The sequence below is a fragment of the Chanodichthys erythropterus genome, chromosome 3 (genome assembly GCF_024489055.1).
Source record: "Chanodichthys erythropterus isolate Z2021 chromosome 3, ASM2448905v1, whole genome shotgun sequence".
NCBI lineage: Eukaryota > Metazoa > Chordata > Actinopteri > Cypriniformes > Xenocyprididae > Chanodichthys > Chanodichthys erythropterus.
This window is the reverse complement of record NC_090223.1, coordinates 18,356,799-18,368,084: the sequence shown is the minus strand read 5'-3', so window position 1 is coordinate 18,368,084 and position 11,286 is coordinate 18,356,799.

The following is an 11,286-nucleotide window of genomic DNA, read 5'->3' as shown; positions in this document are numbered from 1 at the left end:
CTACACATTTACATTTTGAAAACTTTGTCAAATAAAATGTACCCAAAAGAATGTTGTTCTTTTGCATTTTTTTAAATATTCCTATTAAAGTCTTTACAATTTCATACAATCATTACAATTGAACAGCAATTATTAGTTTTGGAATAGAAAATACAAATACATGAGTCTGGAAAAGTACAAGTGAAATCTGCATCATTGTACCATAAAGGTACTAAAAACATTTTTAAATCAGTTCATGTGATTACAGTGGTTCAATATTAATATTATAAAGTGATGAGAATATTTTTGGTGTGCCAAAAAAAATAATAAAATAAAATAAAATAACGTCGTATATAGTGATGGCCAATCTCAAAACACTGCTTCATTTTTCTTCGGAGCGTTATGAATCTTTTGTGTCGAATCAACAGTTCGGAGCGCATGTGAAACCACCAAACTGCTGAAATCACGTGATTTTGGCACTCCGAACCACTGATTCAGACACAAAAGATTCATAACGCTCCGAAGAAAAATGAAGCAGTGTTTTGAGATCGGCCATCACTAAATAAGTTGTTATTTTGTTTTTTTGGCGCACCGAAAAGAAATGAGGGTGAGTAATAAATGACATTATTTTCATTTTTGGATGAAGTAACCCTTAAAAGGGAACCTTGATTATGAATTCACTTTTTTAACTTTAGTTAGTGTGTAATGTTGCTGTTTGAGCATAAACAACATCTGCAAAGATGTTCAAAGTTCAATACAAAGGGAGATATTTTCTTTCACAGAAATCACTTCTTCTTGGGTTAGTGACATCACTGTAATGGTTTAGTTCTGTTCTTATGTTTCTAGTTTGGTTTTCTTTGTTTTGATATCTGTTTCTCTGTCATGTTCATATTTGAGATCCTCCAGTCTGCTAATTAGCTCAGTTCTCTCCCTGTGTGTATTTTATTTTTTTTTTTTTTCAAACCTTTTGCGTTCCCTTGCAAAGATATTTGCATTCCCTCGCAAAACTTTTGTGTTCCCTTGCAAAGTTATAATCTTTCCATTGTTGTGAGCTCGGACAAACACTTCCTCTTTAATGTCCCGCTGGCTGGCAGTAGTGTTTCAGTTAGTAACATACATTGATAATGCACACAAATAATGCGCAGCTCATAGAGTTTGAACTTGTTGGACTCAAATATAATGAAATGCGGTCAGTGCTTAAGTCAAAGAGTTCAGTAGTTGGCAATAGATTCACAAAGTTAAAACACAAATGCAGCTATTTCCAATCATAGTAACATAGACAATGAGCTACAACAACCCAATTTTCCACAAATTGGTCTCTATGAGCAGGCAGCAGAGAGACTAGTCTGAAGGGACCGTCTGAAAAGTGCAAAACTCAAAACCCTTTTGCTCATTTTACATTATGAAAAATACTCAATAACTTCACTTTGACACACTGTACTGTCACCAAATTCAGTTCATACATCACTGCTCTCCTGCTGGTTGTACTGGAACACTTAGTTTGATTAAAAAAAAAATGCATAACTTTTATAATTATTTATTATGAAACAAAATCAATAACTTCACTGTTATTAGTAAAAATATTAAATAAATTGTAAAGTCATCAAATTCAGTAAGCAATTATCACGCAAAAGCTGTAAGTATGTAAGCTGTGTATCAACATCATTTGTGTAAAGAAGGCCTTTATGTGCTGCTTGCCAAACTAAGTGTTGTAGTACCTATAACCAGCAGGAAAGCAGTGATGTATGAACTGAATTTGGTGACAGTACAGTGTGTTACAGTGAAGTTATTGAGTATTTTTTCATAATATAAAATGAGCAAAAGGGTTTTGGGTTTTGCACTTTTCAGACGGTCCCTTCAGACTTGCCTACAAAGAGACTAATTTATATATTTTAAAGCACATTTATGGAAAATTGGGTTATTGTTGCTCGTTTTCTAGGTTACTATGATTGGAAATAGCTGCATTTGTGTTTTAACAATGTTTAGCTCACGAGTTATTAATCCAGGAAGCTCGAATCTGTGAATCTATTGCCAACTACTGAACTCTTTGACTTAAGCACTATATCTTTATATTTGAGTCCAACAAGTTCAAACTCTATGAACTGCGCATTATTTGTGTGCATTATTAATGTATGTTACTAATAACTGAAACACTACTGCCAGCCATTAAAGAGGAAGAGTTTGTATGAGCTCACAGTAAGGGAAAAATAATATCATTGCATGGGAATGCAAAAGTTTTGTGAGGGAATGCAAAAGTTTTGTGAGGGAACGCAAAAGATTTGAAAAAAAAAAGAAAAAGAAAGAAAATGTCCTCCCATCCCAATTTTTTTCCACCCTATTAAATTTTCCATAAGTAGAATAGGGAAGGCGTAGGACATACAGCGTAAGCTTTTTGAAGAATGCAAGGCGAACATGCGTGTTTATAAAGCATATACAGTTGTATTTTTTTCAAAAATGAGCGATGGTTTCTCTAGATAAGACCCTTATTCCTCGTCTGGTATCATTTAAAGCTCTTTGAAGCTGCACTGAAACTGTAATTTTGACCTTCAACTGTTTGGTGCCCATTGAAGTCCACTATAAGGAGAAAAATCCTGGAATGTTTTCCTCAAAAACCTTAATTTCTTTTCGACTGAAGAAAGAAAGACATGAACATCTTGGATGACATGGGGGTGAGTAAATTATCAGGAAAAGTTTATTTGAAAGTGAACTAATCCTTTAAGAAAATTGCGATCCAAGTTGTCTGTGTTCAGATTTGCAGCGAAAAAGAACAAACACTGAGGAATTTGCTGTGTAACACTTCACTACTGTCATGTGATATGATATACTTTAACTTTGGGAGATGTGTAACGTGTTGCAGGTTTTTAATAAACACTTCTTCTACAATAATAAACTACAACGTTCTCCATTGGATTAATTAGTACATTTTTGAGGAGGATTTCTGCTGTGTGGAGTGTTGAGATGTTAATAAACATTAAGTTGAAAGAATGTTTTACACTAACCATTAAATGATGTTCTATTAACATTAAGGCATTTTTATGTTCTTTGAATGTTACAACCCTGCAAACAAGCCTGCACTGTCCCTTTACGGGCCCACTTAGGCTTAGAGTAAGGTCCCTCAGCGGGCTGCCGGCGCAGGGCCCCTGAGAATTTGCTCATTGGCAAAACATTGGCCCCTTAGCGTTGGCCCTGCACAGGCAGCCCTCACTTAGCCCTCAGGAATCCCTCACAGGGCCCACACTATATCTACAACAAAAAATCTGGCAGCACAGGGTGCCAAACATTTACTATTAATGAAAATAACGATTAAAGATTGTTAAAAAATTGGTCAATGACTGGCAGATACATCTGCCAAACAAAACTATCCTAAATCATACTCTGCAAAATATAAATCTCTATGAATCTGACCACTGCATGATGACTGAATCATCAATAAGTAATCAACTTCATCTGACCAGAATTTCTCTTGCAATTTTTGCTATTACAAATATGCTTCAGAAACACACAGTTACAGCAGCCTGAGAAACATTAAAGTTAGGAAGTCAAGGGTAAAGAGCCCAACTACAGCAAACACTCACCTTCATAACTTTATTATTTTCAATAAAACATCAACATCTAAAAGTTTTAAAAGAAATAGTCAAACTGGATTGTAATAAGTGAAGATGCTGAGATCTAGACAGATCTGTTAGTGTTTAATGTTCTGTTGCTGCTGGTCATGTGACAGTGTTTTCAGCTTATTTAAATAAGGAGATTTTCCTTTAATTTTATGGTTTTTGTCTGGAAGCCGTTGCTGCCAGTCATTTGACCATTTTATCATGTAACTATTTTGTTATTGTATTCATTACAGATTATTTTTGTAATTTTACATACATTTGTATGTAATTTAAGAAAGCAGAAAATACTATATAAAAATACAGTAATTTTTCTGTATAAAAAAATGTGAATTACTGTCATTAATTCTAATTTCATCTGTGTAGAGTAATAAATGGAAGGTCTTACTGAATTTCACATTAAATTTTAAAAAGCAGCCAAACAGCATGGGAAATGAAAGTAGGCTGCCTACACAAAACCTGAATGGGCCCAAAGGAACAAAAGTTGCTCTGGGCCCGAATGGGCCATCATAGGCTAGCGTGAGCTTCTCACAGAGAGCCCGCAGTGAGCCCAAATCTGTGGGCCCCGCCTGAGCAAACCCGCACTGGGCCTGTTTAGGTTTGGTGTGGGCTGGCCCTAGCCCACTGTGCCCACAAAAAGCCAGCATGAGCCCCGCAGGGAAATCAAAGTTCCAAGAAAGTTGAGTTGTTGATAAAAATTAAGTTAAAGAACGTTTCAAGGACATCATACTGACCTTAAAAAAAAACGCTCCACTGGCATTAAATGTTCCTCATCTACGTGTGCAGATGCATATATGCTGGCTAATAATTGTCCTCTTTACTGTAAACCATGCTCAAATTGAAAGTAAAATCCAGTAAATGCAACCCAACATTGACATTGACCATGTAAACACTCAATAAAGTAAATGTTTTCAACCTTTAGAGATCAAAAGTTATAGAGCCTAACCTTTCACTTCAAACCTTCACATTCCAAATGCTCTTTTAAACAGTCCCAGATATGGATGCTGTATTTGTATGGTCTTGTTTCACTTAACTTTGTTTTTAGCCCAAGTTAGTTATCAATAGTGATTTTCTGTCATCTTCTGATCTATCATGAGTCTGTATGCAGCGTTCCAAGTTGACTGTCTGACGTCACGACTCTCACGGCAAAGCAGTCACTAGCTCACGCGGGGAAAAACGTCAGCAACACACTGAAAACATCAGATGTTTTACAGATGTCGAGTTTTACATATAGCTATCACTCCATACATCAGTGTAGCACATCTGTGGACCTTCCTGTGTTCAATCCCACCCTGTGACCCATTATGTCAGAATGCTCTAATATAACAGTGCCAGTATGAAGGGCTGCATTAGGCCCATGTTGCATGTCTTTTGTGGCTTATCATGAGACACTGTTCATAGTTCATATAAAAGTACTGATTTTTGTGCGTTATTATTGTGCAGTATGGCGGCAGTCAACCATATTCACGCTCTTTTAACATCATTATTATGAAGCACAAAGCGAGATGGCAGTCCTAGACACGTGAAAAGTGATTGCCTTAAAGTTCTCAAAGCATGTTTTACTTAAAGTTGTAAGTTGTTAATACAAAGACGTACAAAAGAGAAGGGGTGTGATGATACATTTAGCTCACAAGATGATTGGGTTCATGAGACAAGATGATATTTTTACACTGTTTTTAAGAAATCTTCAATGACAAAATATGTGACAGAAAGTCATGAAATGCAAAACACTGTAGGTGCATTTGGAAATGTTTTAACTAATCTAGGGCTGTCACTAAAGATTATTTTGGTAATTGAGTAATTGGTCGATTATTTTGATTGAGTAATCGTTTAATATATTTTGTGGTTAAAAACAGACCTAAGTGAACAGTAGCCTTTAAAATTATTTAAAATACATAGGTATATAATAACGAGGCAATAATAATTGGTTCAAATAAAGTATCAAAAGCAAGTAATCATTTGGTTTTATTGAACAACACTGTTAAAATACATAATGTAGTATACATAAAAGTGATCAATGGAATATATCCCTCCTTCTGTGTCCCAACTGGCACCCTAAACCCTTGCGGTCTTCCTACGAGTTCGCACTTTCTGGATGTAACACCGCGCTGACTGTCAGGAAAAAGTCTGCTTTTTCCTGACAGTTTGCCTGGATATTTCACACATCTGATGAGTTTGCAGTCAGAATGACGGCTCCAGTCATACTCAGGAAAAGAGTGCATCGATAGTGGCATATCAGCCACAAAGGGGGCGCTCAAGAGCACCCTTCTGAAACATAAAATGAGGAATGGGGCACCCTACGGTCTCGTGGACTTAATGGACACGCACATGCGACTGCCATTGTAAGTCCTCAAGACCGAAAGTGCTCATGAAGTGTGTCGTTTGGGACAAGGCCAAAGTAAAAGAGCCAATCGTTAATTGATAAAGTCATTGAGTCACTGCAGCTGAAGGTCTGGTTCCCATACAAACCTGAGACTTAGGACTGCACATGCGCATTGGCTCGTCTAGCCTGAAAAGTAAGATTTATTTAAACGCTATTTGAGCATAAGAAACAGCATTTATGCAACAATTGATGTGAGATTTATTTTTGTTATTGTGCGTTTGCCAAGCAATTTTTGAGATTTCAGGATTCACCCATTCAAATAGATAGCCTAGGATTTGGTCTTGGATGCCTGAAATTGCTGCCTGGAGGCATTGCAAATATGGCCACTGAGTGAATAGAGTTGTCAAATCTCTGTTTTTCTCACTGTACACGACTGTCTGGGGTAACATTCAGGAATTAATTTCCTCCTGTTAAAATGTTAAAGAAACTTACAATCCAACTTGTCTGCAAACACGGAGGATTTTGATGTGTAACACGTCACTACAACGTTCTCCATTGGATTAATTAGTACATTTTTGAGGAGGATTTTTCTGTGTGGAATGTTGAAATGTTAATAAACATTAAGTTGAAAGAATGTTTCAGTAACATCATACTAACCTTAAAAAAATGTTCCACTAACATTAAATGTTCCTCATCTACGTGTGCAGATGCATATATGCTGGCTAATAATTGCCCTCTTTACTGTAAATCATGCTCAAACTGAAAGTGAAATCCAGTAAATGCAACCCAACATTGACATTGACCATGTAAACACTCAATAAAGTAAATGTTTTTAACCTTTAGAGATCAAATGTTACAGAGCCTAACCTTTCACTTCAAACCTTCACATTCCAAATTGTTTATAAAATCTCCAAACTCTCTTTAGTTATGAAAGTTACAACTTACAAAGTCTAGGATATGGATTCTGTATTTGTGTGGACTTGTTTCACTTAACTTTATTTTTAGCCCAAGTTTTACATCTGTAACAATAGTAATTATAAGATATTGACACACCTTATCTGTTGCCCATGACCTGTAAAATAACACAATCTGCATAGTTATTTATTGACCAGAGGGTCTTTATATTGGTGCTTTGCCTGGATATTTCTCACAGCTTATGAGTTTGCAGTCAGAATGACGGCTCCAGTCATACTCCTTTGCTTCTTTTTGGCATTCTGTCCCCTCTCTGTTGGGACGCCCCTCACTTGTCCACCGTCGTTTCTGAATGAGAGCGCACAGCAGGGATCAGGGAGACTTTGTGCAACGCTGCAACTGCAGACCAAGTTGCCCTGTCCCAGTGTGAACCTGACAGTGAGAGAAAATGAGAAGCTGAACCCTGAAAAATGGCATCTGGAGAGTCTGTCGCTGAAGGTGAGGTTTTAAGATGCATGTTTACTAAATAATATATTTCTACATGGAAAATAGTGTTACAATCTGATCGCAAAACAAATTTTAAACCAGAAGTGAAATATTCCTTTTTACCTGAAAATTCTTAGTTGTTCTGACAATTCTTTTTCACAGATTGATACATTTCAGTTTTTCTATAAAAACATTAAATAGGAAATATTAAGAATTCTATATTGATTCTTTAGTCTTAATCAAAAGATCTTTACATTTTTCAGTTTTGAGAAAAACTCAATGTTATTGTGATATTTTAAACAGTGTCACAGAATGTTGTGTTTCTCTAATTAAACTTTTATTTATTGCATTTGATTCAGCTTTAAGCAGCTATAAGACATAGTTTAAACAGGAAACAAATGAGTCTCAGAAATATGTAATATTATTAATACAGTAAACCATGTTTTACTGAGTGTTTCTTTGTTTGGGTTTTGCAGAAAGTTATACAGCAAAATCATCAAAAATGTCTTAATTACGGAAGAGGATTAGGGCCAAGCAATAATAAAAAAATAAAACCATCTCGAGATTAAAGTTGTTAAATTTCGAGAAAAAAGTCGAGATAAAATGTTGAGAATAAAGTCGAAAAAGTTGTTAAATTACGAGAACAAATTCGTTAAATTACGAATTTGTTCTCATAATTTAACGACTTTTTTCTCATAATTTAATGAGTTTATTCTCAACATTTTATCTCGACTTTTTTCTCGAAATTTAATGAGTTTTTTCTCGTAATTTAACGATTTTTTTCTCGTAATTTAATGAGTTTATTCTCAACATTTTATTTAGACTTTTTTCTCGAAATTTAACAACTTTAATCTCGAGATGGTTTTATTTTTTTATTATTGCTTGGCCCTAATCCTCTTCCGTACTTAATTGCCACATCATTGAAGAAAAAAATTATTATAAGAGAGCCATCTTATATATTTTTAATTTATTTTAAAATATCATATTCATCAAATATGCAGAAAAATGGAAGCTTGTTTCCACCACTAAATTAAAACTTTTTTATCTCACAATTCTGACTTTTTTTTCTCAGAATTGCGATTCAGTGCTTCCCGAAAGCATAGTTCCTAATATCTGGGAATACAGCAAAACAATGGAGAACAAAAATAGAGAAGTAATCTTCAGATGCCATGTTTGTTATTTACAGCAATAATCTGACATTAAAACCATGTGTACACTGGACGCGACTGTTGTCGCTTGCGTCGCAAAAGCTAAAAGCCGTCTACACTGGATGCGAAAAAAGCGCCCGTTGCAAAGTATTTGTCCTTCATGTCAGTACATCATCAAAAAAAGAGGCATCCATTTACTGTCTTAAAGTTTTTCTTTCTTTCTTTCTTTCTTTCTTTCATCATGTCACTGCAAAAATGTCTCCACCAAGACAGGAACATAGTGTGGCCCAGAACCGGCCTACATATGGCACATGTGGATTACACACGGACCAGATGTGGGATGGATCCGGGCCACACTATGTTGCTGTCAAGGCAGTCTGACAGACCCAATGACGGTTTACAAGAATCCAGAATGATCTTGTTAACTGCTCCTTACTGGTGGAATGAACTTCCTAACTTGATTCCCTGACCATAATTTTCACGGATGAGCAATTAACTGCATTTTTAACTGCATTCTTCTGTACTTCCACTATTCTAGCTTGTACTATACTAGACAAAGTTAATACCTTGTATTGTGAACACTTTTTATCAGTTGCCTCCTAAACTGTTTTTTTTCCTCATTTGTAAGTCGTTTTCAATAAAAATGTCTGCTAAATTAATAAATGTAAAAAAGTAAATGGAACTAGAGGCACTGTTTAAAATACAACAATAATACCAAACATGTACAGTGTTTTTCTTCTTCTTCTCAATTTAAGCTATATTTCATCATTTAGCCATGGTCTAATGAATTGTATCATTAAATCATACTTTTTCTTTTTAGGTGGAAAAAACCTGCAGTTTTATGGTGTTTAAACAAGACAAACCAAACCAGCATTTTCCAGGAGGATTCTCTTCAAACATTCCTATAAACTCCATCGATACACAATCAGAATTTCTGTGTGTTTGCGAAAAATTGCACATCAGACACAGACGTGCAACATTTGATGATTTTAAAAAGAGGCATTTAGTGGAAAATCCTCCAGAACAATCTGATAAGAACTATTATTCATTTTGGCTGAAGACGTTTAAACAAACAGCAAATCTTAGAGCGACCGTACCATTAACACAAACCTACATGAATAAAAAAGATTTTAATAAAAAGTTCACACGACGTTTTCCAATTAAAATTCATGATGAAACTCCAAATGCACGCTATAAAGAAAGCGAATTATACAGAAGTAAGAAAACAATGGATATTTACGATGTCAGTGATCAAGGACGGCATGTCGACGAAAGAAAGGATTATGTTGTGGTTGCTCTTGACAGCAACAGATATCCAGTTCACTTTGAACAAACTAAAGATATTTCTCAACACTTGAGGCAAATGGAAAGGGGAAATACTCTTCATGTAAACAAAGTACTTAAACAAAATAAAGCAGTTTTGGAAGTCACGGAACCATGACTGCGAACGGAGGAGGCACGGCCATCTTCTCAGAAATATATCATTCTTTCCCTAAAAAATGAGCTTAGTTTTGGAGGTTTTTAGTATAAACCTCATATCCCATTTTAGAAGAAAGTGCACATGTTGAAAACTTTGTCAAATAAAATGCACTCAAACGCATTTTGTTCTTTTGCATTTTTTATGTTCCTATTAAACTTTTTTCAGTTTCACTAGTAATTACAATTGAACAGCAATGATTAGTTTTGGGTAAGAAAATACAAGTACATGAGTCTGGATACAATAAAATTGAAGTCAATGATAAAGCTGAACCACAGAAGCAAATAAAGGAAAATCTGAACCACTGATTGCTGAACGAATGTTCAAGACTGACATTTATATGGACTTATAACAAATCTGTTATTAAGAGTGTCGGAAAAAATACATGCGGAGGAGGTTAGCCACCCTTGGTAAATCAACCAATCATTGCAAAGAAGTAAATTATGCTATATTAGTTTGAACTGCAACCACTGATGATATATCAACTACCTTTATTATGGAGAGTAGATACTTGATATTTGATCACCAACAAATTTACCAAGCTACCATTTGAACAGCAGCTGCAAATTAAAAATTAAAAAAGGATCCCATGACTAAGTTGGATAGTAAGTTTTACTACTTTTAGTACTTTGTCTTCAACATATTTTATTTCAGTTAGTATCAAAGGCAACATTACTAAACTTCCTGTAAGTTTATAGTATACTGTATATATATATATATATATATATATATATGAAGAGTTTGGTTCCAAAACGCTATAAATCCATTTTGATTAATTTGAGTAAAAAGGTGTTTTCTTTACCAAGAAAGTGGCAAAATGAAAACCACTCTTTTCTGTTTCAAACTTTCACATTGCATCTTTTGGTTATAAAAACATTAAAAATTCAAATCTAGATTTTGATTTTCAAAGGTTTATTATAAAAAATTATTATTTTTTCCCCAAAATGCAATAAATGCATGACACGTTTTTTTTTGTTTTGATTTTTTTTTTTCAAAATGCAATTAATCCATCGATATAAAAGTTATTTTTTCATATTGAAAGTAAGTTAATTCACATATATGACAGCCTCTGAACTTTGTCAATACTAATCTTATGTACATGCATTTGACTAAAAATACATTCAGTCGTCGCTCCCAAAATGAATTCAACGAGTCATCTTGTTAATGTTATAAATTAATTATGTCTCTGTTTGTCATTACCGATCAAGGCGTATCTGGCGTCACCGCATGGTTAAAATAAACAGTTCAGTTTAGGGAGCGTGATAGAAGTTTGATGCTGTCGTGAAACAAGCAACAGCCGGCATTTTTCCTCCTCCCGACTCGAGTGCCTCGCCTTCTTAATCTCCTCACGTA